Source organism: Schistocerca gregaria, chromosome 11 (assembly GCF_023897955.1).
Source record: "Schistocerca gregaria isolate iqSchGreg1 chromosome 11, iqSchGreg1.2, whole genome shotgun sequence".
Lineage (NCBI taxonomy): Eukaryota > Metazoa > Arthropoda > Insecta > Orthoptera > Acrididae > Schistocerca > Schistocerca gregaria.
The window spans coordinates 134691204-134718564 of NC_064930.1; the positions used below are offsets into that span (position 1 = coordinate 134691204).

Below are 27361 nucleotides of genomic sequence, written 5' to 3' on the forward strand. Positions count from 1 at the left end.
GCACAATTAAAAAATTACAAACCAAAATCATGAAAATGGGATTTGGAAATGAATATGAAAGCACAGGGGATTACATTTGCTGGCCAATTAAGAAAGAATGGATACAGACAGACAGACTGACTGACAAAAAATACTGAAAATGTGATTCTTCAGTTTTTCTCAGCTGAATTCACAATGAAACAGTTGGTGAATGGCTGGATGTAAGCATCAAACAGGCACAATATTTCAGCATACAACTATGTTGCATCACCAGTTGTGCTGACAAAAACAGGTGGTATGGCAAACAATATGGGCAAGACTTGAACCATGAAAAAACTTTGATGAAATGGTACTCTTGTAGAAAACTTGAAGATTATGTTGAATTTAAAAGACAGAGATCACTGCCAGCTAAAAGTGAACCATTCAGTAAACTCGATGAGGAACTGTAGGGAAAAAAATTACTGAGCACCAAATCTGCATTTTAAATATGAAAAACAAAAGCTGCTGCTAAATAATCAGGAAGGCTGTATAATATGGGCAGGATACTTTCAGAAGCTTCTAAACTGTGAAAAACTGAAAGACAAGTTCCCAATTCAAGTTCCACATAATAAATCCGAAGATCCACAACCACAAAATTTTCTGGACATCCAACAGATTATTAGTGAGCTAAAAAACAACAAAGTTCTAGGGGAGGACAATGTTATTGCAGAAATGTGAATGACTGAAGCCAGAAAACTTTAAAAAGAAATCCAAAACATTTGGAGTACTGAACAAACAACAGATGTTTGGAAAATAGCACTTACTTATTTTATTCACTATGCAAACAACTAAGGTGAGGAGGGTGGCGTGCAACCAGCTGGTGGTAAAAGTAAGTATACAATTGGGAGCAATATCAAATTTAAAAGATTTTTTTTTACATTAATGAGTATTTACTCTATCAATAATGTATCATATTTTTTAGAGTAGAGGACTGAAAAATTATATTAGATCCCTGACAAATGCTCATTGTAATGAGGTTTTTGTTTCCACACAATACCTCATCACAGTGAAACTATTACTGAAGATATTAAAGCCACAATTAAGTTGAATATTTGGCAAGCACAAATCACTTACAGCTAACCTAATGATACAATACAGAGCAACAGTGAAGAATCATGGGCATGTCAGCTATTAATGCGACAGTGTGTTTTCCTCAATATTAAACAAAAGAGTATTTGTAACAACATGACAATTCATGTACACAACATAAAATTAGAAAATCCCACTCAGAATTAAACAGACCAAAATATAGTTACATAATACTTCTACGTGTTGACAGTTTCCCCACTTTATTTGATGGCATCAAATGCAGTGTTTGGGTAATGAATTGTTCCTTATAGATGTACAGCATTAAACCTGAAGTATGAACACTTAGCTAGATACATATTGGAGAATATGTATAGTAAAATAGATTTCATCACGCATATACTATTGTTCCAGACATAATAATCTAATTCCCTCATTTTGAGAATTAGGAATAGGGTGCCTGAATATTTAATTTAGCAAGCATTCAAATTGAACCAGTTCAATGATAAAGACCTGACACAGAGTGCAGCTTGCAATTCTGGAACTGTAAAAACTGCAATACACTTTCCAGTACATCTGCTACTTAATGGCTCACCTAACTTAATGCAATAAAAAAAATAAAAAAACTTGAACAGAATAACAAGTAGAGAGTGAGAGACAGTTATGAGAACACACCCCACAGTCAATATCAGTTAAATTAACTAAATTAAATTGCTATCAATTCTAACTTCATAACCATTTCATGGTCTGCTTCTACAAGTCAAGTTTATTATTATTTTATTAAAAGTGCGCTGAATTCTGTTCACTAGCAATATACCACAATTTGATTCAGGTAAGCTCAACACGATTTTCACGAAATTCCTGTATCTGTTGAAAAGAAATTAATCCACACACGAGATGCGTGAGCATTATTATTCAATTCCATGTTGAGGAAAGTAATATGAAAAGAGAGAAAAATGAACAGAAGAATAGTGACTATGTGAGTAGAAACTCGGGAAACACAGACTAACTTGAACTTGACTTATTAGTTTTTGCTGATTATTTTGCAAAATATGCAGGAAACCTACAGGATGCAACAACAAAGATATATAACAAAGCTAAATAACACAGATAAATATGCTCAAAGTGGAAGCAGAAAATTTTGATTTCAAACTTTTTGGAAAAAAATCCACAAACAAAACAAACATTAAAGGGATTCAAACACAGAAAAATCAACTTTTAGAATTTAAATATTCAGGACAAATGATTCAGCCAAATGCCTGGACACAGCAGCTAATACAAACAGAGTCAATAAAATGGAAATGGCTTTCCACTTAACAAGCAACATATGCAGTCACCTAATGAACACATACAATAAAAAAAGTTCTTATCTGTTAATACAATATTATGGGAAAATGATGAGATGATGAAAACTGGGTGTCTTTATGCCTCAAAACGCAGCCAAGCAAGTGAAATAATTTGGAGGGGAAAGAGAGAAATTCAGAAAACTGTAGCTCCAGGGTATGAAAATGGGATCTGGAAACTGAGAAGCAAGGATGCAAGAACTGGGAACATAACATATAAAATGAGAAAGTGGACAATTACATTTTATGCCCTCCCAACATTCTGACTTGCTCTCTCCCAGATCAGTGCCAAGCATATCACCACTGCTGTCTTCCATCAACACACTGCTCTGTGTTCAACTTGTGCCCCAGGATGTGTGCTTGCAGTATCTTTCACTGCCTGCCCCAGAAGTCAGTTCACTGTGGGGTACTTCCTTACTCTTCTTAATAAGACCAAGTGTGAAATGGGAGTGACCTGTGCTTTCCTTCTTTCTTTCTTTCTTTAACAATAGGGTAGCTTCACTCCTCTAGAGACCTGCCGTTGGAAGAGAAGCAAGGTCTTTCATATACTCTGTGTAGGATCAAACTGGTATCCCATTAAGTCCAGTGGCCTTTCCGCTGTTCAGCTGTTTCAGTCGATTTTCTATTCCTTTGTCACTTATTCTGATTTTCTATCTTGTCGTTAATGGGGCGATTTAAAAGAGAAAATTACCAAGGTTTGTCTTCCAAACACTAGTGTGCCAGACATAATAATCTAATTCTCTCATTTTGAGAATTAGGAATAGGGTGCCTGGCTATTTACTTTAGCAAGCATTCAAATTGGACCAGTCCAATGGTAAGGAACTGACACAGAGTGCAGCTTGCTATTCTGGATCTGTAAAAAATGCTTTACACTTTCCAGTACATCTACAATTTTGATAACTTATCAAACTTAATGCTGTTTCATTAAAAAACTAAAACAGAGTGATCAATAGGTAGCGACAGTGATGAATACACAACTCAGAACCAATGTCAGTTAAATTAACTAATTTGAATTGCTAACAAATATTATTTTTTTTAAAAAAAACAAGACCAACGTTAAAGAGAATCAAAACATGGAAAAATCAAGATTCAGAATTTAAATACTAAGGAGAAACAATCCCGCCACAAACTGTGGACACAGCAGCTAATACAAACAGAGCTAGAAAAATGGAAATGGCATTCCACTTAATAAACAAAACACACAGTCCCTTAAAGAACACATACAATAAAAAGAGTCTATCTATTAATACAATATTATGGCATTACAATACGGTGATTAAAGCTAGTGTGTCTATGCCTCAAACTGTTATACTGTAAACACAGCCAGACAGTTAAATAATTTGGAGAAGGAAGATGGAAAATCTTATAGATCCGAAGTATGAAAATGAGAATATATACAGGGTGACACAGAATAACACGAATGTTTGAAATGAGTAGTGGCAGCCATGGGCAGGTGGCACAAGTGTGGGTTCGTGACCATTTAGCGAGTAAACAGTTTGTCATTTCAAGAAATCATGGATCAGTGGAATGGAAAACTGCACGCATTAGCCACAAAAATGTTTAAAAACAATTATGGTTTGGTAGCAGTGCAGAGGGAATTTTGACTTTTTTTATAATTTACGACGTCTTTATGCCATTCCATCGAAAACTCGATAAAATGTTGAATTAATAACTTTGAAGAAACTGGATCTGCCCTCAAGAAGAAACCAACAGGACGACCAAGAAGTGTGCATTCTCCAGCGAACACTTATGTTGTAAGCAAGCCTGTCTTACGGAGCCCACGGCATTGAATTCATATGCAAGCAGCATTGGTTGCAATGTCATGGGAGAATGTTCACAGGATTCTTCATCTTTATTTAAAATTTCATCCGTACAAACTACAGACGGTGCAACAATTGAAAGACAACGATTATCAGTTATGATTATGATTCTGCCAAAAACGCTAACAAAAATAAACAATGACAATGAATTTCCTAACAAGTTGTGGACAACAGATGATGCCCATTTTCCTCTCACACATTATGTAAATGAACAGAACTACCGTTACTGGCGAACACAAAACCTAATGATGTTCACGAGGGACCTTTACACACTAGTAAAGTGACAGTATGGCGGAGTGTTTCATCACACGGGATTTTTGGAGTAGAGGACTGAAAATTTTTATTAGATCCCTGACAAATGCTCATTGTAATGAGGTTTTTGTTTCCACACAATACCTCATCACAGCGAATATATTACTGAAGATATTGAAGCCACAATTAAGTTGAATATTTGGCAAGCACAAATCACTTACAGCTAACCTAATGATACAATACAGAGCAACAGTGAAGAATCATGGGCATGTCAGCTATTAATGTGACAGTGTGTTTTCCTCAATACTAAACAAAAGAGAATCAGTAACAATATGACAACCCAAGTACACAACATAAAATTAGAAAATCCCACACACAATTAAACAACAGACCAAAAGATACAGGTAAATAATACTTCGACCTATTGATCGTTTCCCTACTTTATTTGACGAGTTCAAATGCAGTGTTTGGGTAATGAATTGTTCCTTATAGAGGTACAACATTAAACCATAAATATGTACACTTAGCTAGATACATATCGGAAAATAGTAATCAGGATTTCATCACACATATACTATTGTTCCAGACATAATAATCTAATTCTCTCATTTTGAGAATTAGGAATAGGGTGCCTGGTTATTTCATTTAGCAAGCATCGAAATTGAACCAGTCCAATGATACAAGACCTGACACAGAGTGCAGCTTGCAATTCTGGAACTGTAAAAACTGCAATACACTTTCCAATACATCTACTACTCAATGACATACCTAACTTTATGACATTTTACTAAAAATCTTAAACAGAATAATCAACAGAGAGAGAGTGATGAGCACACACCTCATGGCCAATTTCAATTAAGCTATTAAATCTACCTTAATAAACATTTCATGGTCTGCTTCTATATGACAAGCTTTTTTCAATTGTTATTTAATTAAAACTGCTCTGAATCTAGTTCACTTACAATGTACCACCATTTGATTCAGACAAGAATTCCTTTATACCTCTATATCCAAGCAGTTCCGGTATCTTTTAAAAGAAGTAAATCCACACACAAGGGCATGAAGATTATTATTGAATTGTGTGCTGAAGAAAGCAGTGTGAGAACGTCTAAAACCAGCAGAAGAATGGAGGCTGTGTAAGTTGAAACTTGGGAAACAGACTAACCTGAACCTGACATCTTAGTTTTTGCTGATTACTTAGCAGTGTTATTAGAAAATCTACGAGATGCGACCAAACCGATAAACATTCTCGAGGTGGTAGTAAAAAAAGGTGGATTCCATATTTTGTTGGGAAAAAAAATCATAAGAATAATCATGTATCACAATTTAAATATTCAGGAGAAACCATCCGCCCACTTGCTGTGGACACAGCAGCTGATACAAATAGAGCCAGAAAAATGGAAATGGATTTCACTCAATAAACAACACATACATTCCCTTAAAGCATATACAATAAAAAAAGCCATATGTACTACACAATACGAAGGCATCGAAACGTGATTAAAACTGGGTGTCTTATGCCTCAAAATGACTTCCCATAAACACAGCCCAGCAGTTAAGTAATTTGGAAAAGAAGATAATGAACTACAAAATTATGAATCCAAAGCATGAAAATGGGATTTGGAAATTGTGACAAAAAGTATTCAAACTGTGATTCTTCAGTTTCTTCACACTCAATTCACGGTGAAACAGTTCGAGAATGGCTGGATGTCAGTCTCAAATGGGCACAATATTTTGGCAAGCAACTACATTTTCATCACCAAGTGTCTGACAAATTGATGGTTCAAGGATGGCACGGTACTTTTCTCTCCCCCTCCTTCTGACGTGCCACACTCTCCGAGGTACACGCCGTATATACCCCTGCCACTGTCTTCCATCGACATGTTGCTCCATCCTCAGTTTGTGCCCAGGGATGTGAGCTGGCAGCACTGTTGTTCTCCCTGTCTCTGAAGTCAGTTCATTGTAAGGCGCATCTCCTCCTCCTAATCAGACTACATATGAATTTCTACACCTTCTTTGATGAGTAAGAGGCGTAGTGGTGGTAATAATAATAATAATAATAAATGGACAGGTAGACAATTTAAGAAAATTCTTTCTAGAACGAGCAGAAACTAGCAAAATACACAAAGCAATCACTCATATAAATACATCGGCTACACCACTGCAATTTCATAACCACCTCTACAACCCTTTAGATCACATAACATCAACAGATACGAAGAAAGTAAATTGGAAGAAGAAAACACTACATGGCAAGCACCCGTATCACCTAACACAGCCACACATCGATCAAGACGCATCCAACACATGGCTAAGAAAAGGCAATATATACAGTGAGACGGAAGGATTCATGATTGCAATACAGGATCAAACAATAAATACCAGATATTACAGCAAGCATATTATTAAAGATCCCAATATCACAACAGATAAATGCAGACTTTGCAAACAACAAATAGAAACAGTAGATCACATCACAAGTGGATGTACAATACTAGCAAATACAGAATACCCCAGAAGACACGAAAATGTAGCAAAAATAATACAACAACAACTTGCCATACAATATAAGGTAATAAAACAACACGTTCCCACATACAAGTATGCACCACAAAATGTACTGGAGAATGATGGATACAAATTATACTGGAATAGAACCATTATATCAGATAAAACAACACCACATAACAAACCTGACATCATACTCACCAATAAAAAAGAAGAAATTAACACAACTAATCGAAATATCCATACCCAATACAACAAATATACAAAAGAAAACAGGAGAGAAAATTGAAAAATACATCCAACTGGCTGAGGAAGTCAAGGATATGTGGCATCAGGATAAAGTTGACATTATACCAATTATACTATCAACTACAGGAGCCATACCACACAATATCCACCAGTACATCAATGCAATACAGCTACATCCAAACTTATATATACAACTACAGAAATCCTTAATTATTGATACATGTTCAATTACCCAAAAGTTCCTAAATGCAATATAACATATACCGTACAGTTAAAAGGAAGTCACGCTTGATCAAGGTCCGCGTCACTTTCTACTTTTTACCAGACATAACGCCTGAGATAAGAAAGAAAATAATAATAATAATAATAATAATAATAATAATAATAATAGCAGGGCAGCTTGTGAACACACACACATCTTATTGACTAATTCATAACAACTGCACAGAATTTTATACAGGTGCAACCTCCTCCTCCACCCCCCCCCCCCCCCCCAATACTAAACTGGCTCAGATGCAAATAAGTACAGAAGAAATGTCTAACTTGGGAACAATCTTCATCTATGTCTATACTCTGCAAGTCACCTTGCAGTGTGTGCCAGAGGAAGCGAGTCATACTTCATACACCAGTGTTATTGCCCCTTTTCCTGTTCCAGTGGCATATGCCTTTCATTTGGGCATTATACAGCCCTCCAAGGATAAAAATAAAAATTGATAAGTGGCAAGCTTTGGTTACTCAATTCAATCCCCATTCTTGTTCTGAGGAGAATTCAACACTCACCATACGACCTGGCAATGCAAGCTGGATGAATCTTCATCTATGTCTATACTCTGCAAGTCACCTTACAGTGTGTGCCAGAGGAAGCAAGTCATACTTAATACACCAGTGTTATTTCCCCCTTTTCCTGTTCCAGTGGCATATGGTTTGTAAGACGAAGAACTGCTGTTTATCCTCCGTGTGGACTTGGATATATCTACATTTATTATGGCATTTACACGAGATATACGCAGGAAGTAGTAATACATTTTTTTCACTCTTCTATGAATTTACACCCTCTGAACTTTGACAGTAAACCACACAGTAACACCACTGGAGTTTGATGAAGAGCCTCGTGATGCTTTAGTGCTTACTATAGTGCACATCATTTACGACGGCGGCCGAGTTTGGGTTCGTTCTGTGCATCTGATGTCACAAAACACAGTGAGCCAATGAACAAAGAACGACGTTGCCAGAGCTACACTGCAGTGCAGAGCACGGACGAGTGTCTTCAGTTTTAGAAACGTTCAGTCATAAATAAAGTAATTGAACAAAAACAATGTCTTAATAGCAGACTGTTTTATAGACAGTTTGGACAAAGCATTCTTTATACCAATTGCTTCATATTCTATTAATTAATTAAACCAAACAAGCAATAAGCCTCCTAATTCAGGCGATAGCAAGGAAAGTTGTTTCTATCATTCACATGAACTGCTTTTAAGCAATAAAGAACAGCGGTGATTGTTTATTTCCTATTGTACTTCGACGAAACCTTGAGTAATTCATAGTCATACCAACAGTGTTTGTCGATATCTTGCGTGATATTTTAAAGATGTCCAGGAGTTCTGTCCAACAATGAGCTGCGTTAGCGTAATGGTTAAGGTGTTTGGCTGATAAGCAAAAGTTTCCATGTTCAAACCTTGTTCAGAGCTTAATATTTTCTTTATTTCAAAACAATATCAAAGTGTGTTATTTCAAGAATTTTATTCGTTTGAATGTAATTTTTTGAAATTTCTAGTGTTAGGACTATGGTATGAAGATTAGCATCTCCAAAACGAAAGTAATGTCAGTGGGAAAGAGAGGTAAACAGACTGAGTGCCAAATAGGAGGAACAATGTTAGAACAGGTGGACGGTTTCAAGTACTTAGGATGGATATTCTCACAGGATGGCAACATAGTGAAAGAACTGGAAGCGAGGTGTAGCAAAGCTAAGGCAGTGAGCACTCAGCTGCGATCTATTCTCTTCTGCAAGAAGGAAGTCAGTACCAAGACTAAGTTATCTGTGCACCGTTTAATCATTCGACCAACTTTGTTGTATGGGAGCGAAAGCTGGGTGGATTCAGGTTACCTTATCAACAAGGTTGAGGTTACGGATATGAAAGTAGCTAGGATGATTGCAGGTACTAGTAGATGGGAACAATGGCAGGAGGGTGTCCACAATGAGGAAATCAAAGAAAAACTGGGAATGAACTGTATAGATCTAGCAGTCAGGGCGAACAGGCTTAGATGGTGGGGTCAAGGTTACCCAAGAGACTCGTGGGTTCAGCAGGAGAGGGTAGGAGGAGTCAGGGCAGACCAAGGAGAAGGTACCTGGATTCGGTTAAGAATGATTTTGAAGTAATAGGTTTAATATCAGAAGAGGCACCAATGTTAACACTGAATAGGGGATCATGGAGGAATTTTATAAGGGGGCTATGCTACAGACTGAACACTGAAAGGCATAATCAGTCTTAGATGATGATGATGATGATGATTCTAGTGCTTTGTCTCTTCATTATAAGTTCTCGGTTTTTCTAATTTTGTCCTCCAATATTTCTTTTCACAGCAATTAAAAACAAGGAAAAGACACACATACAATATTCATGTTATCTATTTTGTTTGTATATCTTCTCTTCCGCAGTCGCTGTTTTACTATTCGTATTGAGATACATTGTTTTGTGACAGTATTAAAAGTTTCATTAATTGGCAACTCCATGGTGTGTTGTCTGCACCATGACCAAATAGTGGATAGAATTGGAAGGAAAAATCAGCATTGGCCATATTTTGTTGTTTTATTCTCAGCAAACTCAATTTTCGGTCACTTAGTGACCATCCTCAGTGCTGTAATATACAATTAAAATTGGTAGGCACTGGTATCAAGCTATAACAGTTTATGTGATCGCTCTAAGCTTGTGGTTATAGCTTGATACCAGTGCCTACCAATTTTAATAGTATATTACACCACTGAGGATGGTCACTAAGTGACCGAAAATCAATTTTGATGACAATAAAACAACAAAATATGGCCAATGCTGATTTTCCTTCCAATTCTATCTAGTATTTAAAGTATTATTTAGAGCAGAATTTCGGCTCGTACGTTGCCGAACTACTTAATTTTCTGACGCAATTCTTTGCTTCGCTGCTTTGGCAACATCATATTCAATGTTTTCGTCAACTGATCTATGTTTTGGCAAGTATTTGCTGTCCGTTGTGACAAACACTGACAATATATTTTAGTTTCTATGTTTTATTACGTCCACAATTCAGTTTTGTGTAGAACCCCAACTTTGTTTGAATCAGAGCGTTTTGGAAAAAAGCGAAATGACTGGTATAAATAAAAGTTTCCCAATTTATAAACACTGTTTACGTTATAAAGGGTGTTCATTTTAACTGGGAACATGCTTTTGTAAGTCCACAGTTTTGTTTAATGTATTTTGTCTACTTCCTTTCGATTGACCGAAGTGCTTTGAAATAAAGCCAAATGCGCCCGGTGTAAATAAAACTTTTATTACAGTCGTGCAAGACGGAATATTTCTCAATATTACCTACGACACCTATCTGGTACTTAAATTAAATGAGATATTGTTATACACTAAATTTTATATGAAATTTTGGTATCTTGTCCACATTCAACATTGTGGCAACTAAAATCCGACCATACGGAAAGTATACGCTATGTACTTTTACCTCTGCAAACTCTTCAAAATCTCATGCAATGGTTTACTACATTTAATGCTGCACAATGACTGCGTTAAACTTCGAAACAAAATTAGATCATTTATGGGGGGAAGGTATCAGTCAAGATGATGCGTAAAAATCAAATTTTTGGGCCAAATAGTTTTTGTGAAATCGAATGATAAGTGTGTCAAAGCAGTCAGAACATCATGTGTCTGCACAGGTGACTTCATAAACTGCGCTCTCTCCCTAAACTTATGTTTGCGAACTATACTATACTATGGCGCCGCTTTTCTTGGCGCGTGCGTTGTTTGCAACTGCCAACACAGCAATCTCCTGCACCTGGCCGGGCATGCGCGAGCCACCAAGATAAAAGAATTGAACTATAAATGAACATGTAACGAAACATGGTCCTCCTCTTTGGATCTTCTCTATTTCCTAGACTAGTCCTATCTAGCATGCATCCCACAATGACGAGCAATATTCAAGTATCAGTCGAACCTTACACATCAACATTTATTTATAACACATCAGCGAAAGATGCCTAGCTTTAATTGGTAATGACACACCTAGAGTGCGACAGGCAGTTGGGTGATATGTTTCCTGATAAATTAATTATCCTACATTTGCACAAAGCATCTGGTCACTTTGAACAAAATCCTCATAAAGGTTGAAGATCTGTAGACAAACTACTGTAGACACACTACTATACTCCACAATTTGCAGTGTATGATGTAACAGTTACATACAACAAAGGAAATATTACAAAGTGCCACAGGCTCTGTAAAATACCTATCAGTGCTAAGTCATTCATAAACAATGACAGGAAGAGGAATGCTGAAAGGTAACAGAGGAGTTTGAAAGGGCAAGAGTATCGCATGTTTCCCAGACACAGTTCTGTAGCAGTATGGATTACAGTGTACCATATGGTTGAAGTGAAATGGCATGGTAACTGAAAACCACTCCGAAGAAGAAGGTGAGACAGTACCAATCTTGTAGGTGAAATGCTGAATTAACCCAAAGGTTCACTGTAAAATTCTGGAGTATACAGATAAAATGCAATGTGGGTCCAGCCACAGTGAAATGGGGCCTACAACTTGACCAAGGCTACATAGGCATGGCTGACGCTGATTGGGAGGAAAACTATTAACCTCAACCACAAACAATGGCCATACAACTGAGGAACTGTTTTGTTGCAATCACTGATTTTCCGCAACGAGGAAGCTCACATAGTAATTCTCAAATGGGTCTGTCGCCTTGAAGCAGATTATCATCATCAGGAAATTGAACTATTGGTAACATGTTCTGACCAATGGTTACACAGACGTGTGGTGACTCTGCTGAAAATTAGTGTCATTATCTGTGTCGCTTTGAATTTTAGTGTAGCATTCAATTGAAGTTGTTACTGATGTACAACTTACTTTCTGATGTCCTCTTGATAGGTTGTGGGACTACTTAATGTGCCTTTGACTACAGTATCATAAGAGATGGGGGATATACATTGAATCAGTTATATCATTTAGGAAGGAACTGTCCTAGAATTTGCCTAGAGTCATTTAGAGAACCCTTTAAAAACCTAAATCTGGACAGGAATTCAAACCACCGTTGTTTGAAAGGCAAGTCTAGTGGTCTGTGTAATTTAATAAGATGGTGTTTAACACACAGAATGTAATTGCTGTTGTAAATTACAGTTGCAATATATTTTGCTAGTGTGTTAAACTGCAATTTCTTCTATCAGATGTACTGGACAAAAATATTTGTTCAGTTCAAACTCCTGCAAAATATTAACTCATTTTCAACAAATCATCATTCTATCGAGACCAAGACTTTTGCAAGTGTAGCCCTGAAATGAAATCCTCTCTCCCAGATATCCTTCCCACTTCCCCCTTTGTCATGGGTCACTCTACTCTCCTAACATCTATGACATCCTAGCCAATCACATGTACCCTAACATTAACCTTACCACAGGTTCCTCACAGCACACAGTAGTCCTTGCTCTAAACTCGCAACCACCTATACCAATCCCGTCACTGGTAAACTTTATGATATCTAATACAGAACTGAGTAAAAAAAATTAACCACATGTTAATGTTCACAACTTTTAAAAAAATTCCCAAGTCAACAGAAAACATGGACACTGCCAAACATACATTTAGGAGGATTTCAAATTGAACATCTGGTCATGTTGTTTCAACTTTAGAAGGAAGTGATGAATGTGTAAGTTAAGGGGCAAATATAGAACAGGCTATTGACTTACAATCATAGAAACAAAATTTATCCACTGGAACAGCAAAACATCACCGAAACAGAAGACCTTAGGAATAGATGCAGAAATCTTGAGTACCAAGGAACATGATTTTGAAGAAAAATTTGATATACAATTTGAAGATTTGGATCTAATTCAACTATATTGGTCAAGTCAACTTACGTAGCTGCTAAAGGTAAGAGAACAAAGGGACACAGATGGTGTAATACACAGTGTGCGAAAGCACTATAACTAAGAACACAAACTTGGATTAAATGCTATTCTTGCAAAAATCTTAATACTACGTTCAATTTAAAAGCAGCGATCAATGCCAGCTAAAATTAAGAATTATCAACACATCTCAAAATATCTGGATAAATAATACATTAACCTTTTAACAGATTTCCATGCAGCATTAAACTGTAAGTATGTACAGCTAGTGAGATATGTATTGGAAAAAACTAATCAGAATATCAGTTTTCTACACATCAGTGTTACAGACATAATAATCTAATTCTCTCATTTTGAGAATTAGGAATAGGGTGCCTGAGTATTTAATTTAGCAAGCATCCAAATTGAATCAATCCAATGATAAAAGAACTGACACAGAGTGCAGCTTGCAATTCTGGAACTGTAAAAAATGACATACTTCCCACTCCATCTACTATGTTATGACTTATCTAATTTGAAGTTACTTATTTAATGAATATGAACACACTAATCAATAAAGAGCACAACAGCTATGTGTGCACACCTCAGAGCCAATATTACTAAATTATCAAAGCCATCCCCATAACGGTTTCATGGTCTGCTGCTGTGTGAAGTATTTTATTATTACTATCATTATCAAAACTTCTCTGAGTCTAGTTCACTTGCAACCCACTGTCATTTGATTTAGGCAAGAATTCCTTTACAGCTAGTACATCTGTAAAGACAGAGAGAGAGAGAGAGAGAGAGAGAGAGAGAGAGAGAGAGAGAGAGAGAGAGAGAGAGAGAGAGAGAGAGAGAGAACAATGGACTGTTTACATATTATCCAATTGTGTGTTGGCAAAAACAGTATAGAATGGAGAAAAAGAACAAAAGAATAGTGGCTTAATAAGTTGAAACTTAGAAGAAAGAGAGAAATCTGAAATTGATTGCTTAACGTTGGGTGACTACTTACAGTCTTAACTGAAAACCCATAAAATGCAACAAAACATAAAACACTTTTAAGCTGTAGCAGAGAAAACTGAATTACAAAATTTATATGACAAACAATAAACGAAACCTATGTTAAAGGTGTGCCAAAATCTATGGAATCAAAATATTGAAAAATAAATAAAATTTCAGAACTAAATAATTGGGAGAAATGATCTAGCAAAATGATCTGATCACAGCAGCTAATATAAATAGATCCAGGAAAGTAGACATGGCAATGGCATTCCACTTCATAAAGAACATGTAAAATCCCTTCAGAACACATACAATTAAAAAATCCTGGTCTATTAATACTGTCCAAGTTGCCTCGTGTCTGCAGCTGTTCAAACAAATTACTGTGTGTAGACTATGAGCTGCTGATGCAGCAAAAGAGACTTTTTACATCGGCTTATTAACTTTGTTCAACTGACCATTAACTGTGTTAAAAATTAATACTAGAATGAGACATTTTACATGAAAGAAACAAACCCAACAACTAGAACATCTGATAGACAAATTAACTCCATAACTAATTAACAATAGAATGAAAAACTACTCCAAGAGTAAGTGCACAAGTAGCATAGAATGCAGCACCTCTGGTGGGCTGGCACAGAAGCACTTTGGTAGTTACAAAATTACGCACGAACACTATGAAACTTGCACTGCACTGTAGTTTAGTTCTGCCTGCTACAATATAATACTAAGACACCACAATATGATGGTGTAAACTGGATGTCCTTACACATAATAGTACCTTGCCATAAACACTACAAAACAGTTAAATAAGAATAAACAGAGAAATTGAAAACTCTATAGATCCAAAGTATGAAAAAGGAAATTGGAAAATCCAGGATGTAATGTAACAATACTTCGAAAAAGATAATCGCTTCTCACCATATAGTGGAGACACTGAGTTGCGGACGGACGGACGGACACACGCACACACACACACACACACACACACACACACACCACGAACCTCCATTCTTGCAGGTATGGAAAGAAAGTAACTATTTTCGTAGTTACTCGTCTGATACCACAAAACCATTTATGTCTACCTTATTGATGAAACTGTAAAAAAAATGTGAGAGCCATAAGCGAATGTTTCAGACATAGAATTTTCTACACATTTCATCTCACGTTCACACTGACAGTGGACTACATAAAGCTCTACAGAGCAATTGGAGTGCACTTTTCGTTCACGATTTCTGTGCCACCTCTGAATTTGTTCATGCATGTTATCTATACAACCCATCACAATACACTATTCACAATAAGAACTGCAAAAATGTGTAAACAAATAATAAGAAAGTAATATATACAGCACTTTATAGAATTACTATTGTAACTGTACTACATTTATCTGTTCCACAATTTGTGTAATCGGAACTGTAACTTCTATAAATGTTTGGATGGGCTATAGATGAAGTCCTTCAAAACTCAAAGGCAAAACTTAGGGGTTGATTCCTCGCACAACAAGAAGAAAAAGGTGTAGTAAACATGCATGCAATTAGAACTGTGAGCACTTGTTAATCTTCCCTACTGGGAATGACAAGTCTTCTACTGAAGAAGTGCTCATGTGGTCTTCAGTCCTGAGACTGATTTGATGCAGCTCTTCATGCTACTCTATCCTGTGCAACCTTCATCTCCCAGTATCTACTGCAACCTACATCCTTCTGAATCTGCTTAGTGTATTCATCTCTTGGTCTCTCTCTACGATTTTTACCCTCCACGCTGCCCTCCAGTACAAAATTGGTGATCCCTTGATGCCTCAGAACATATCCTACCAACCGGTCTCTTCTTCTAGTCACATTGTGCCACAAACTCCTCTTCTCGGCAATTCTATTCAACACCACCTCAATAGTTATGTGATCTATCCATCTAATCTTCAGCATTCCTCTGCAGCACCACACTTCGAAAGCCTCTATTCTCTTCATGTCCAAACTATTTATCGTCCATGTTTCACTTCCATACATGGCTACACTCCATACAAATACTTTCAGAAATGACTTCCTAACACTTAAATCTATACTCGATGTTAACAAATTTCTCTTCTTCAGAAACACTTTCCTTGCCATCGCCAGTCTCCACTTTATATCCTCTGTACTTCTACCATCATCAGTTATTTTGCTCCCCAAATAGCAAAACTCCTTTACTACTTTAAGTGTCTCATTTCCTATACTAATTTCCTCAGCATGACCAGACTTGCTTCGACTACATTCTATTATCCTCGTTTTGCTTTTGTTGATGTTCATCTTACATCCTCCTTTCAAGACGCTGTCCATTCCGTTCAACTGCTCTGCCATGTCCTTTGCTGTCTGACAGAATTACAGTGTCATGGGCAAACGTCAAAGTTTTCATTTCTTCTCCATGGATTTTAATACCTATTCCAAATTTTTCTTTTGCTTCCTTTATTGCTTGCTCAAAATACAGATTGAATAGCATCGGTGAGAGGTTACAACCCTGTCTCACTCCCTTCCCAACCACTGCTCCCCTTTCATGTCCCTTGACTCATAACTGCCATCTGCTTTCTGTACAAACTGTAAATAGCCTTTCGCTCCCTGTATTTTACCCCTGCCACCTTCAGAATTTGAAAGAGAGTATTTCAGTCAACTTTGTCAAAAGCTTTCTCTAAGTCTACAAATGCTAGAAACGTAGGTCTGCCTTTCCTTACTCTTTCTTCTAAGGTAAGTCGTAGGGTCAGTATTGCCTCACGTGTTCCCATATTTCTACGGAATCCAAACTGATCTTCCCTGAGGTCGGCTTCTACCAGTTTTTCCATACGTCTGTACAGAATTCGCGTTAGTATTTTGCAGCTGTGACTTATTAAACTGATAGTTCAGTAATTTTCACATCTGTCAACACCAGCTTTCTTTGGGATTGGAATTATTATATTCTTCTTGAAGTCTGAGGGTATTTCGCATGTCTCATACATCTTGCTCACCAGATGGTAGAGTTTTGTCAGGGCTGGCTCTCCCAAGGCTGTCTGTAGTTCTAATGGAATGTTGTCTACTCCCGGGGCCTTGTTTCAACTTAGGTCTTTCAGTGCTCTCTCAAACTCTTCACGCAGTATCATATCTCCCATTTCATCTTCATCTACCTCCTCTTCCATTTCCATAATATTGTCCTCAAGAACATTGCCTTATATAGACCCTCTATATACTCCTTCCACCTTTCTGATTTCCCTTCTTTGCTAAGAACTGGGTTTCCATCTGAGTTCTTGATATTCATGCAAGTGGTTCTCTTTTCTCCAAAGGTCTCTCTAATTTTCCTGTAGGCAGTATCTATCTTACCCTCGTGAGATAAGCCTCTACATCCTTACATTTTCCCTCTAGCCATCCCTGCTTAGCCATTTTGCACTTACTGTCAATATCATTTTTGAGATGTTTGTATTCCTTTTTGCCTGCTTCACTTACTGCATTTTTATATTTTCTTCTTCTGTCAATTAAATTCAATATTTCTAACTAATTAATGGAAAATCTCATATAAAGATGTGAAACAATTACTAACAAAGAGATAGAGGGGCTGGCTAGTACTTACCTCAGCTCAGTACAGCCGATAGAAACACAAAAAACAACCGAAAATTTAAGCTCCTAGCTTTCGGAATAAATGTTCCTTCATCAGGGAGGAGAGAGGGGAAAGAAAGGGAAGAAGGGAAAGTGGATTTAGTTACTCACAACCCAGGTTATGAACCAACAGGGAAAGGAAAACAGGGAAGGTAGCAAGGATGGAGGCATGGTTGTCCTTTCCCTGTTGCTTCATAACCTGGGTTGTGAGTAACTAAATCCACTTTCCCTTCTTCCCTTTCTTTCCCCTCTCTCCTCCCTGATGAAGAAACATTTATTCCGAAAGCTAGGAGCTTAAATTTTCGGTTGTTTTTTGTGTTTCTATCGGCTGTACTGAGCTGAGGTAAGTACTAGCCAGCCCCTCTATCTCTTTGTTAGTAAATTCAATATTTCTTCTGTTACCCAAGGATTTCTACTAGCCCTCGCCTTTTTACCTACTTGATCCTCTGCTGCCTGCACTATTTCATTCCTCAAGGTTACCCATTCTTCTTCTACTGTATTTCTTTCCCCCATTCCTGTCAATTGTTCCCTTATGCTCTCCCTGAAACTCTGTAAAACCTCTGGTTCTTTCAGTTTATCCAGATCCCATCTCCTTTTTGCAGTTTCTTCAGTTTTAATCTACAGTTCATAAGCAATAGATTGTGGTCAGAGTCCACATCTGCCCGTGGAAATGTGTTACAATTTAAAACCTGGTTCCCAAATCTCCGTCTTACCATTATATATTCTATCTGAAACCTTATAGTATCTTCAGGGTTCTTCCATGAATACAACCTTCTCTCATGATTGTTGAACCAAGTGTTAGCTATGATTAAGTTATGCTCGGTGCAAAATTCAATCAGACGGCTTCCTCTTTCGTTTCTTAGCCCCAATCCATATTCACCTACTACGTTTCCTTCTTCTCCTCCTCCTACTGTCGAATTCCAGTCACCCATGACTTAAATTTTCGTCTCCCTTCACTATCTGAATAATTTGCTGTATCTAACCCTACATTTCATCAATTTCTTCGTAATCTGCTGAGCTAGTTGGCATATAAACGTGTATTACTGTAGTAGGTGTGGGCTTCGTGTCTATCTTGGCCACAATAATGCATTCACTATGCTGTTTGTAGTAGCTTACCCACACTCCTATTTTCCTATTCATTATTAAACCTACTCTTGCATTACCCCTATTTGAATTTGTATTTGTAACCCTGTATTCACCTGACCAAAAGTCTTGTTCCTCCTGCCACCGAACTTCACTAATTCCCACTATATCTAACTTTAACCTATTCATTTCCCTTTTTAAATTTTCTAACCTACCTGCCCGATTAAGGGATCTGACATTCCATGCTCCGATCCGTAGAATGCCAGTTTTCTTTCTCCTGATAACGACGTCCCGTTGAGTAGTCCCCGCCTGGAGATCTGAATGGGGGACTATTTTACCTCCGGAATATTTTACCCATCATCATTTAATCGTACAGTAAATCTGCATGCCCTCGGGAAAAATTACGGCTGCAGTTTCCCCTTGCTTTCAGCTGTTCGCAGTACCAGCACAGCAAGGCCATTTTGGGTAGTGTTACAGGGCCAGATCAGTCAATCATCCAGACTGTTATCCCTGCAACTACTGAAAAGATTGCTGCCCCTCTTCAGGAACCACAAGTTTGTTTGGCCTCTCAACAGATACCCCTCCATTGTGGTTGCACCTATGGTATGGCTATCTATTGTTGAGGCACGCAAGCCTCCCCACCAACAGCAAAGGTCCATGGTTCATGGGGAGGAGTGGGGGGGGGTTCCATATGTATCACAGGAATTTTTCTTCTAGTTTTGACCAATATTATCTCCTGAATAAATATGTAACACTTCTTAAAAATCTTGTACTGTGAGATCTTGATAAGGTATCAAACTGGTGCAGACACTGGTAACTTGCTTCAAATAATAGCAATGTAAAATTGTGAGTGCCACAAAACAAAAACCAGTATGGTATTCTATAACAATACCATAAATCACCACCAAAATACATTAACTCAAACAAATACTTGGTAGCAACAATTTGTGGAGGTATAAAATGAAACTGTTACAGTCATAGGTAACGCAGGTGTCAGACTTTGGTTCACTGGTAGCATACTGGGAAAATGCAGCCAGTCTCTGAAGGAGAATTGCTACAAAATACTAGTGCAACAGATCCTAGAATTTAGACTCATACCAAATAGGATATACATGAGATATTTGATGTATATGAAGAAGGGCAGCACAAATAGTCACAGATTTATGTGACCCCACAGACACAGAAAAATTAAACTTGCAACTTTCAAAGTTAGGCCCAACCTATCCTGAGACAGCCCACTTACAGTGTTTCAAGAACTATTATCAAGTGAAGATTCTTCAAACATCCAACAGCCTACTACGCACAAGGGTGGTTTGATAAGACTGGTAAATTTCCACGAAAGGATGGAACATTTTGGTTATGCCTTTACAGTTTGGAAGTTTGATTATTTCAAGGATCATATAGAGAATTTCAGCAATGTACATCACAGAGTTCATTGTTGACAGCCATCTGAATTGGTCAGTGTGTTAACTGTGACAGAAAATCGAGATAATAGAGTTTTGCACTGTCATTAAATATTTTCATTTGTAGTGTTGGACTGCTGCAGAAATCAAAACAGAACTGGATGAAGTTCAGGCAGACTCTGCACCATCACTGGAGTTCATTTTTTACTCCTCAATAAATGAATTTAAACATAATCAGACAAGCACTGAAGACGAAGTGCAATCCAGCCTTCCTACTGAGGTCACCACAAAGGAAACCATTTGCGAACTCAATGACATGGTAATGCATGACTACTGAATAAACGTTCTTGAGACTGGCAAGACTGTAGGCATCTCAAATGAGTTAATGCATAACATCCTACATGGAGAATTGGCTACGAAGGTGACGTGCGCAAGGTTGGTGCTACAATTGCTCTCACATCCGGCACAACATTTCGACACAATGTCTGGCAATGTTTAATCTTGACCCGCAAGACATTTTGGTCCAATTTGTGACCACTGATGAAGCCTGGATCCATCATTAAACACCAGAGTCAAAATGGAAGTCAAAACAATGGGCAAAGGTTGGTGAAAATGCATGGAAGAAGGCAAAGACTATTTTGTGAGCTGCTAAGGTGATGGCTACTGTTTTTTGGCATTATCAAGCAATAATCCTCGTAGATTACACGGAAAAAGGCAGAACCATAAGTGGACCTTATTATACTTCACAGCTGATCATTTGTAGCTCTGCATTCACTGAAGACAGACCAAGGTCAGTACACAAAAAGTGCTCAGTCGCCAGGATAGGACATCATCATCCTACACATCAGCAATAACAATTGCAAAAGTGCATGAACTGGGCTTTGAATTAGTTCCTCATCCAGCCTATTCACCTCACTTAGTCCCAAGTGAGTTCTTTTTGTTCCCCAGTTTAAAACATGGGTTTACTGGGAAGAAGGAAATGATAACTGCAATCAACGAGTGTTTTGCAGGGTTAGACAGGATCTAATTTTGTTTTTCCAAAGGGATGCAAATGATAATTAATTGAAACCCTCCGCTGCTGACAGGTGTTGTTGATATACCTCGATGGGGACAGCTGAAAATGTGTGACCCGACCGGGGCTCGTACCCGGGATCTCCTGCTTACATGGCAGACACACTGTCCATCTGAGCCACCGAGGACACAAATGGATAGCACGACTGCAGGGACTTATCCCTTGCACGCTTCCCGTTAGACCCACATTTTCAACTGTCCACAATTCTACATATGTAATATACCTAATAGATAAACTGGAGGATCGCTGGACCCAGTGTATACGTGTCAAAGGGACTATGTTGAGAAGTAAAGCGAGTTATTTATGAAACAAAAATTTTTCCTTCATTTTTTTACCAGACTTACCAAATCACCCTCGTACATCACCCGTACCGATTGTGAAGATGTAATCACACTAATTACAACGTGTGCAGATGCGTTTATGTGCAAACACACTTCATCTGGAAATGGGAAGAAATCCTAACCATTGCTGCAGGTGATGTGTGCCTTCCGCTGAGCAGTTGAACGTGATCTGCGGAGTATAAGTGTAGATATAACCAAACACAACTATTACGTCATACTTCAAGCAGGCCGAGTGTGGGGTTCCCACAAACAAAGAGTTTCATTTTATTACATTGCTTATGGTGTTAAGTCTCCATGGTGGTCTAGCAAGCAAACCTGTAGATTCTGGCCCTGGAGGTCTTGGGTTCAATCTCTCAAAGGGGAGCAGACTACTCCTAATTGAAGCCCTCCAGGATGGCCTCAGGTTCACTAACTGCTACCAAATGAATACCAGGGACCTTTCTCAGGGTTATAAGCTAACCAGGGCAGTGGGCTTGCCACCCTCCCCTCCTAGTGCCCCAGCATAGAAAGGCTGCACTCCACAGACAGTCAGGGCAATAGCCCCATCACAGGCTAGTGCCACATACTTTTTTTTTTATGCGGTGCTTGTAAAATGTTTGAACCCTCAAACAGTTCCCACAGTTCACAACAGGAAAACACACACTGCACCACCGGTAGAGATTGCCTACTTGCAAATCGCTAATTTCACCTCAAACTGTACAGGTCGAGAGAGAATGTGTCACATCAAAATTTCAAAATATGTGAAAAAAAATATACGTTGAGGTTCCATATGACAGCTATCAAAAAATAAAATATTTCAATTTTCTGTTGACTGGTTAAAATGTTACATACTTACCTAATTAATGGTATCTGTGACAATTTCTTATTGAAAGGGAAAATAAAGAAACTGTAATTAAAAAACTAAAATTTAGAGAGATCTAATTATTCTTTTAATTAAAACCTCGTTCACAATATTATCACACACGCACTTCTGAGCTGTCTTTTCATCTCTAAATTTGGAAAAAAATACCTAACTTTTTGCAAAATTCTGTTTTGCAAAAACGAACAGTTATAGGATGTGAATTGTCTTGAGAAATTATACTGTGGAAACTCACCTAACTGTCAGAAATAACACTAATGCCTTAACTTACACAAGGGTCATTCAATAAGTAATGCAGTACTTTTTTCTGAGAGCGTGATGGCTATGTTTGAGACTCTGATACACCACATTATTTCTAACTCCCTCGGCTACAAATCTTATTTTTTAACGTAATCTATGTTCAATGCAATGGTCTTACACCCCCTACTGTGAGGGCCTGTATGCTCACACAGTACCACACCACTGGTCAATGCTGAAACCAACGTCTTGCTGTGTCAGTACCTCCCAACCACCCCTGTGTCAGTACCTCCCAACCACCCACATACTGCTTCCACACAGATGGCCCACCATCATTGCTCTTTACGGTCTTCTGTTAGGCAGCGAGGAGCCCAGCAGCCACACACCTTTTGAGTACCCCCGACTAGTGGACGAGTGTGTCAGCACTACCGACAGATACGTCCAAGTCTAGCAGCGAGGTTATCCACTGAGATCCGTCTATCGCCTCAAATGGAAGTGTCCGCACTTTCCAACACTGCAGGAGTCTCAGCGTGTGCAGCTGGCCGGTGCACAGGAGATCAGATAGATTTGTGTACCGTATTTACTTGAATCTAAGACACACCTGAAAAATGAGACTCCCAATTCAAGGGGAGAGAAAACTTTTAGGCTGCATCTCCAAATCGAAACAAAGTTGGTCAATATTGTAATATGAGAGACAATTTAAGTCGAATAAATGACTATACAGCTATAGTACCTTGGTTCGAGTCATAAGCTTAGCAGTTAAGCTTTACCAGGTAGCCATAGCTATGCATCAGGCACTCCATCCGTATTTATACGGGTACAATGCCTTTTTCACATGCTTGGTCTGGTTTGAATTGATTGCTTATTTTTCTTCAATTTGATAAGTGCCATTCTCTTTGTTATAGGGGTTTACGTTACTAAGCTGAAAATGCATTATTGTACTGTGTCCTGCATTGTTTGTCGCATTCTGATAATGAGTGTTTACGCTGGCCTGTCGCTGCTCATGGCATGGCTTGGTTTTATACGCGCTACCGCCGCTTAAAAAAAAAAAAAAAAAAGAGAGGAATCTTCTCATTAGCGAAAGAATGGCGAGAGACTTCTATTTGTTGTTACTTACACTTCTGCTTTGTTTGATAATGATCAACAAGAACCAAATAATAGACTGCGTGTGACAGAAGATGTTCTGAACAAGAGTTTAGCGAAAAATTTTCTCCATTTGAAAATCTTTGCAGACGCCTCTTTAGTACATTACTTTCTGTACAGAAATTAGAGTCATCTTAGATTTAAAAATCTAGTCAACTGCCGTGGTTCATTTCTGACTGTATCTCTATTAGGCATAAGAGTAATACGAATATAAACATGACATGATATGTATATTCTTCCATGTTTGCTGTTGTCTCACTCTAGTTTCGTAGTTTATTAGGCAGACAAGATTTAAATGAGATAGCAGCAAACACGAAAGAATACATGGCAAAATGTTTATATTCGTATTATTCTTATGGTGAAGAGAATACTGCATGTGATTCACAATTCATAAAAGTTCCTATTAGCAACCATCTCTTTTCACAGGTAGGATAAAATTCAGAACATAGAGTTGGCCATATTAACAAACATCCGAAACAGTCTTGACAGTCGGATTTTCGTAGTACATTGAAATTCTGTTACATTCGAAGATGAACAATAAGGAATTTGTATTTACTTCGTTGGACAATGTATAAAAATGCAGTGATCGAAACTCAGGGCAGAGAAGAAAGCTCGTCTTCCACCTTTTTTTTCTTTAAATTTATTTACTGACGCAGAGGTTTTGGCGCCAGTATTTATCTTTGTGCCTGCAAAGCATGCCTGTGTAGTGCTACATATATTCGATGGCAGAAGTTAATTGTGGCGGCACTTACCAACATTTCTCAGAACTTCCACTTACTTTGCACTCAATTCTAAGCCGCAGGTGGTCTTTTGGATTACAAAAACCGGAAAAAAAAGTGTGGCTTCGATTCGAGTAAATACGGTAAACTTGCGATGATGACAGGCACCTTGACGAATGACTCATTAAGCTTTTGTTTTCAGCCAGGTCTCTGTAAACATTCTGCAAGCACCAATGAATATCTACAATTATCTGGTTTTCTGCGAAAAGAAACTCAATGACATCTATCTGCTTGGAACACGCCTCCATTAGAGACATAAAGGCTACATATAGTGCCACCACCTACCGAATTTCATGAAACTATAGGGTCTGTAATTGGAATATACCACTATGTCCCACAATAAGTTCCATATTTTTTCAAGCAAAACTGGCTGAGAAAAAATGTGTTCCATTACTTATTTGAGCACCCCTCAAATTTTTTCATAAAAATGAGAGAAATTTTTGGGTCCTTTACGATTTATTTGGGATATTATTTGGTGACCACACTCATAATAGGTACAATCAGCATGGCAATATTTTTCTGCGCAAAATGCAACAAATTTTTAAGTTAGGCCTATCATGTTAAAAAAAAGGACACTATTTAAAAGGTTTGCTGCCATCAAGTGAAAGTAATACAAAATTGGTATTTCTGAGTGAAAATAACTATGTTTTACAATGCTACAAGTGTGTGGGAAAACAACTGTTGGTTTTGTTCAAGCTTTCTATAACAAAGAAAATACATGTTAGTTTTATGTGTCTTTCTGTTTGCTATATATTTCACAAACTTTTACTCTCTCCTCTCTTGAGTTTACTTTTTTTTGGCATTCCATGAACTGTAATTGTCTACTGTGGTTTGAACTTTGAAATACTAGGCGGAGAGTCTCTACACTTAACTAGACCATCAGTTAATTGTCCATTTTCTTACTCTGGGTGAATAATTCAACTACCATACAGTAAGTTTGCTGAAAGGGACTCATACTAACAGTCAATACTGCACTGCATTTGTTTTTTCATCTGCACCTATTTCAACTTGTGTAGCCAGGCCCGAGTTGCATGTGGAAAAGGATGACAGACAAGAACAGCACTTTGGAAATAGGAACAACTGTTGATTGGCATTTTCTTAATAGGAACAGGGACTTCTTAGACATATTATAGGTTGCAGTAATTATACAAAAACTGCAACAAATGCAAAAACTAACAATGTTCTTGGAGAAAATCCCTGACCACTTGCAGCAACCATAAGAGGGAACATGGCAAATTAACATAGGTCTGCGGCAACACCACGGATACGGATATTACCTGTCATTCAAATAACAAGATTTTGTGCCTTTTTACACAGTTTGTAACCCTGGCAAACCACAAATTTAATCAATTATTTTTAGAACAATTTTCTCAACAAACAAACAATATTAATTATAACCCTCCAACTGTAGGCAATTTTCCAATTTTTCCATTCAAAACTGGGGTGCATTTTTATTTGGTATTAGAATAGTGGTAAGGATAGAATTACAGCAATGTAACAAGAAAACCAATAACTCATTTTAGAGTTGATTTTTAATTGACATGCAGGAAACGTGCCATTCAATGTTACAAAAGCAGAATAAACTTATTGATCAATTTTCTGAGTATTGTGTATCTTAAAGCAAGGTTCCACACAAGCTGGGGAATGTGGTCACAAAGCTGCTGCCACATTTAAGTACATGAGAGACTGGAAGAAGTGAGAAACAACACCTGCTGTTTCAACCAGGAAAATGGTAACCTTCAATGTTCCAGTGCAACAGAAAAAGATTTGATAAAATAGCAGCCTGTGTTCCAGAGCAATATTTGAAGGGAAAGTTACATCTTCCGACTTGTGAATAGAGTAGAAATTACTTCTGATGCGATAATCGCGGACCCCGCAAAATTATCTAGAAAGAGCTTAACGCCCACATCAGTGTTGCCCGTGGATGGAGAGTTAATTCAGAATGGGTACATGTATTTCATTCATATGTGACAAATGTACCAGATGCCACCTGTTGGCAGTTGCAATGAGCTGTATGCAAATAATGTGGTTTCTGCCAAACTACTATTTCATGCTGTGATATAGCATGTAAATTTTGTTAGTACGTTGGATGAATTACTCTTGGAGCTGATTCAATCAGGTACCTTCTGGTACATTTCGTATTTGGTGGTATAGTGTAAAACAGTGCTGCATTTTGTAAAGTATCTGTTCATAAGTTATTTTTACTTTAGCTACTGATCTGAGGACAGTGCCCACTGAACTGATACCAGCAATTTAAAAACACTAAAGCAATCAACATTGGCAATAAAAATATATTAACACTCTTTCCATCCAGTATCTCCTGACCCACAGTTCTGGATGCCTTTTCTGAAATCTAACCCTTTTCCTAGACTTCTCCAAAAGCTTGCCTAATTATAACATTCTTTTACGCATATGTTTTGCTGCCGCTTAGCGAACAGATTTTTTATCTATCTGAATACAACAAAAATATACTGTTTTAGAACAAATAACACAAATATTCAATCTGACTCAGAAAATCCAAGCATAAGGTAGCTGGGGTTGTGTGAGCATT

At 37.7% G+C, this 27361-nt stretch overlaps 2 protein-coding genes across 3 annotated transcripts in view; both read right to left on the minus strand.

Moving 5' to 3' along the window:
• LOC126295471 (treacle protein-like) overlaps positions 1–27361 on the minus strand; it is a 270716-nt gene that overhangs the window by 231519 nt on the left and 11836 nt on the right. The gene's annotated exons all lie outside the window — the stretch shown is intronic.
• LOC126295472 (E3 ubiquitin-protein ligase SIAH1-like) overlaps positions 1–27361 on the minus strand; it is a 57149-nt gene that overhangs the window by 18137 nt on the left and 11651 nt on the right. The window lies entirely within an intron of this gene.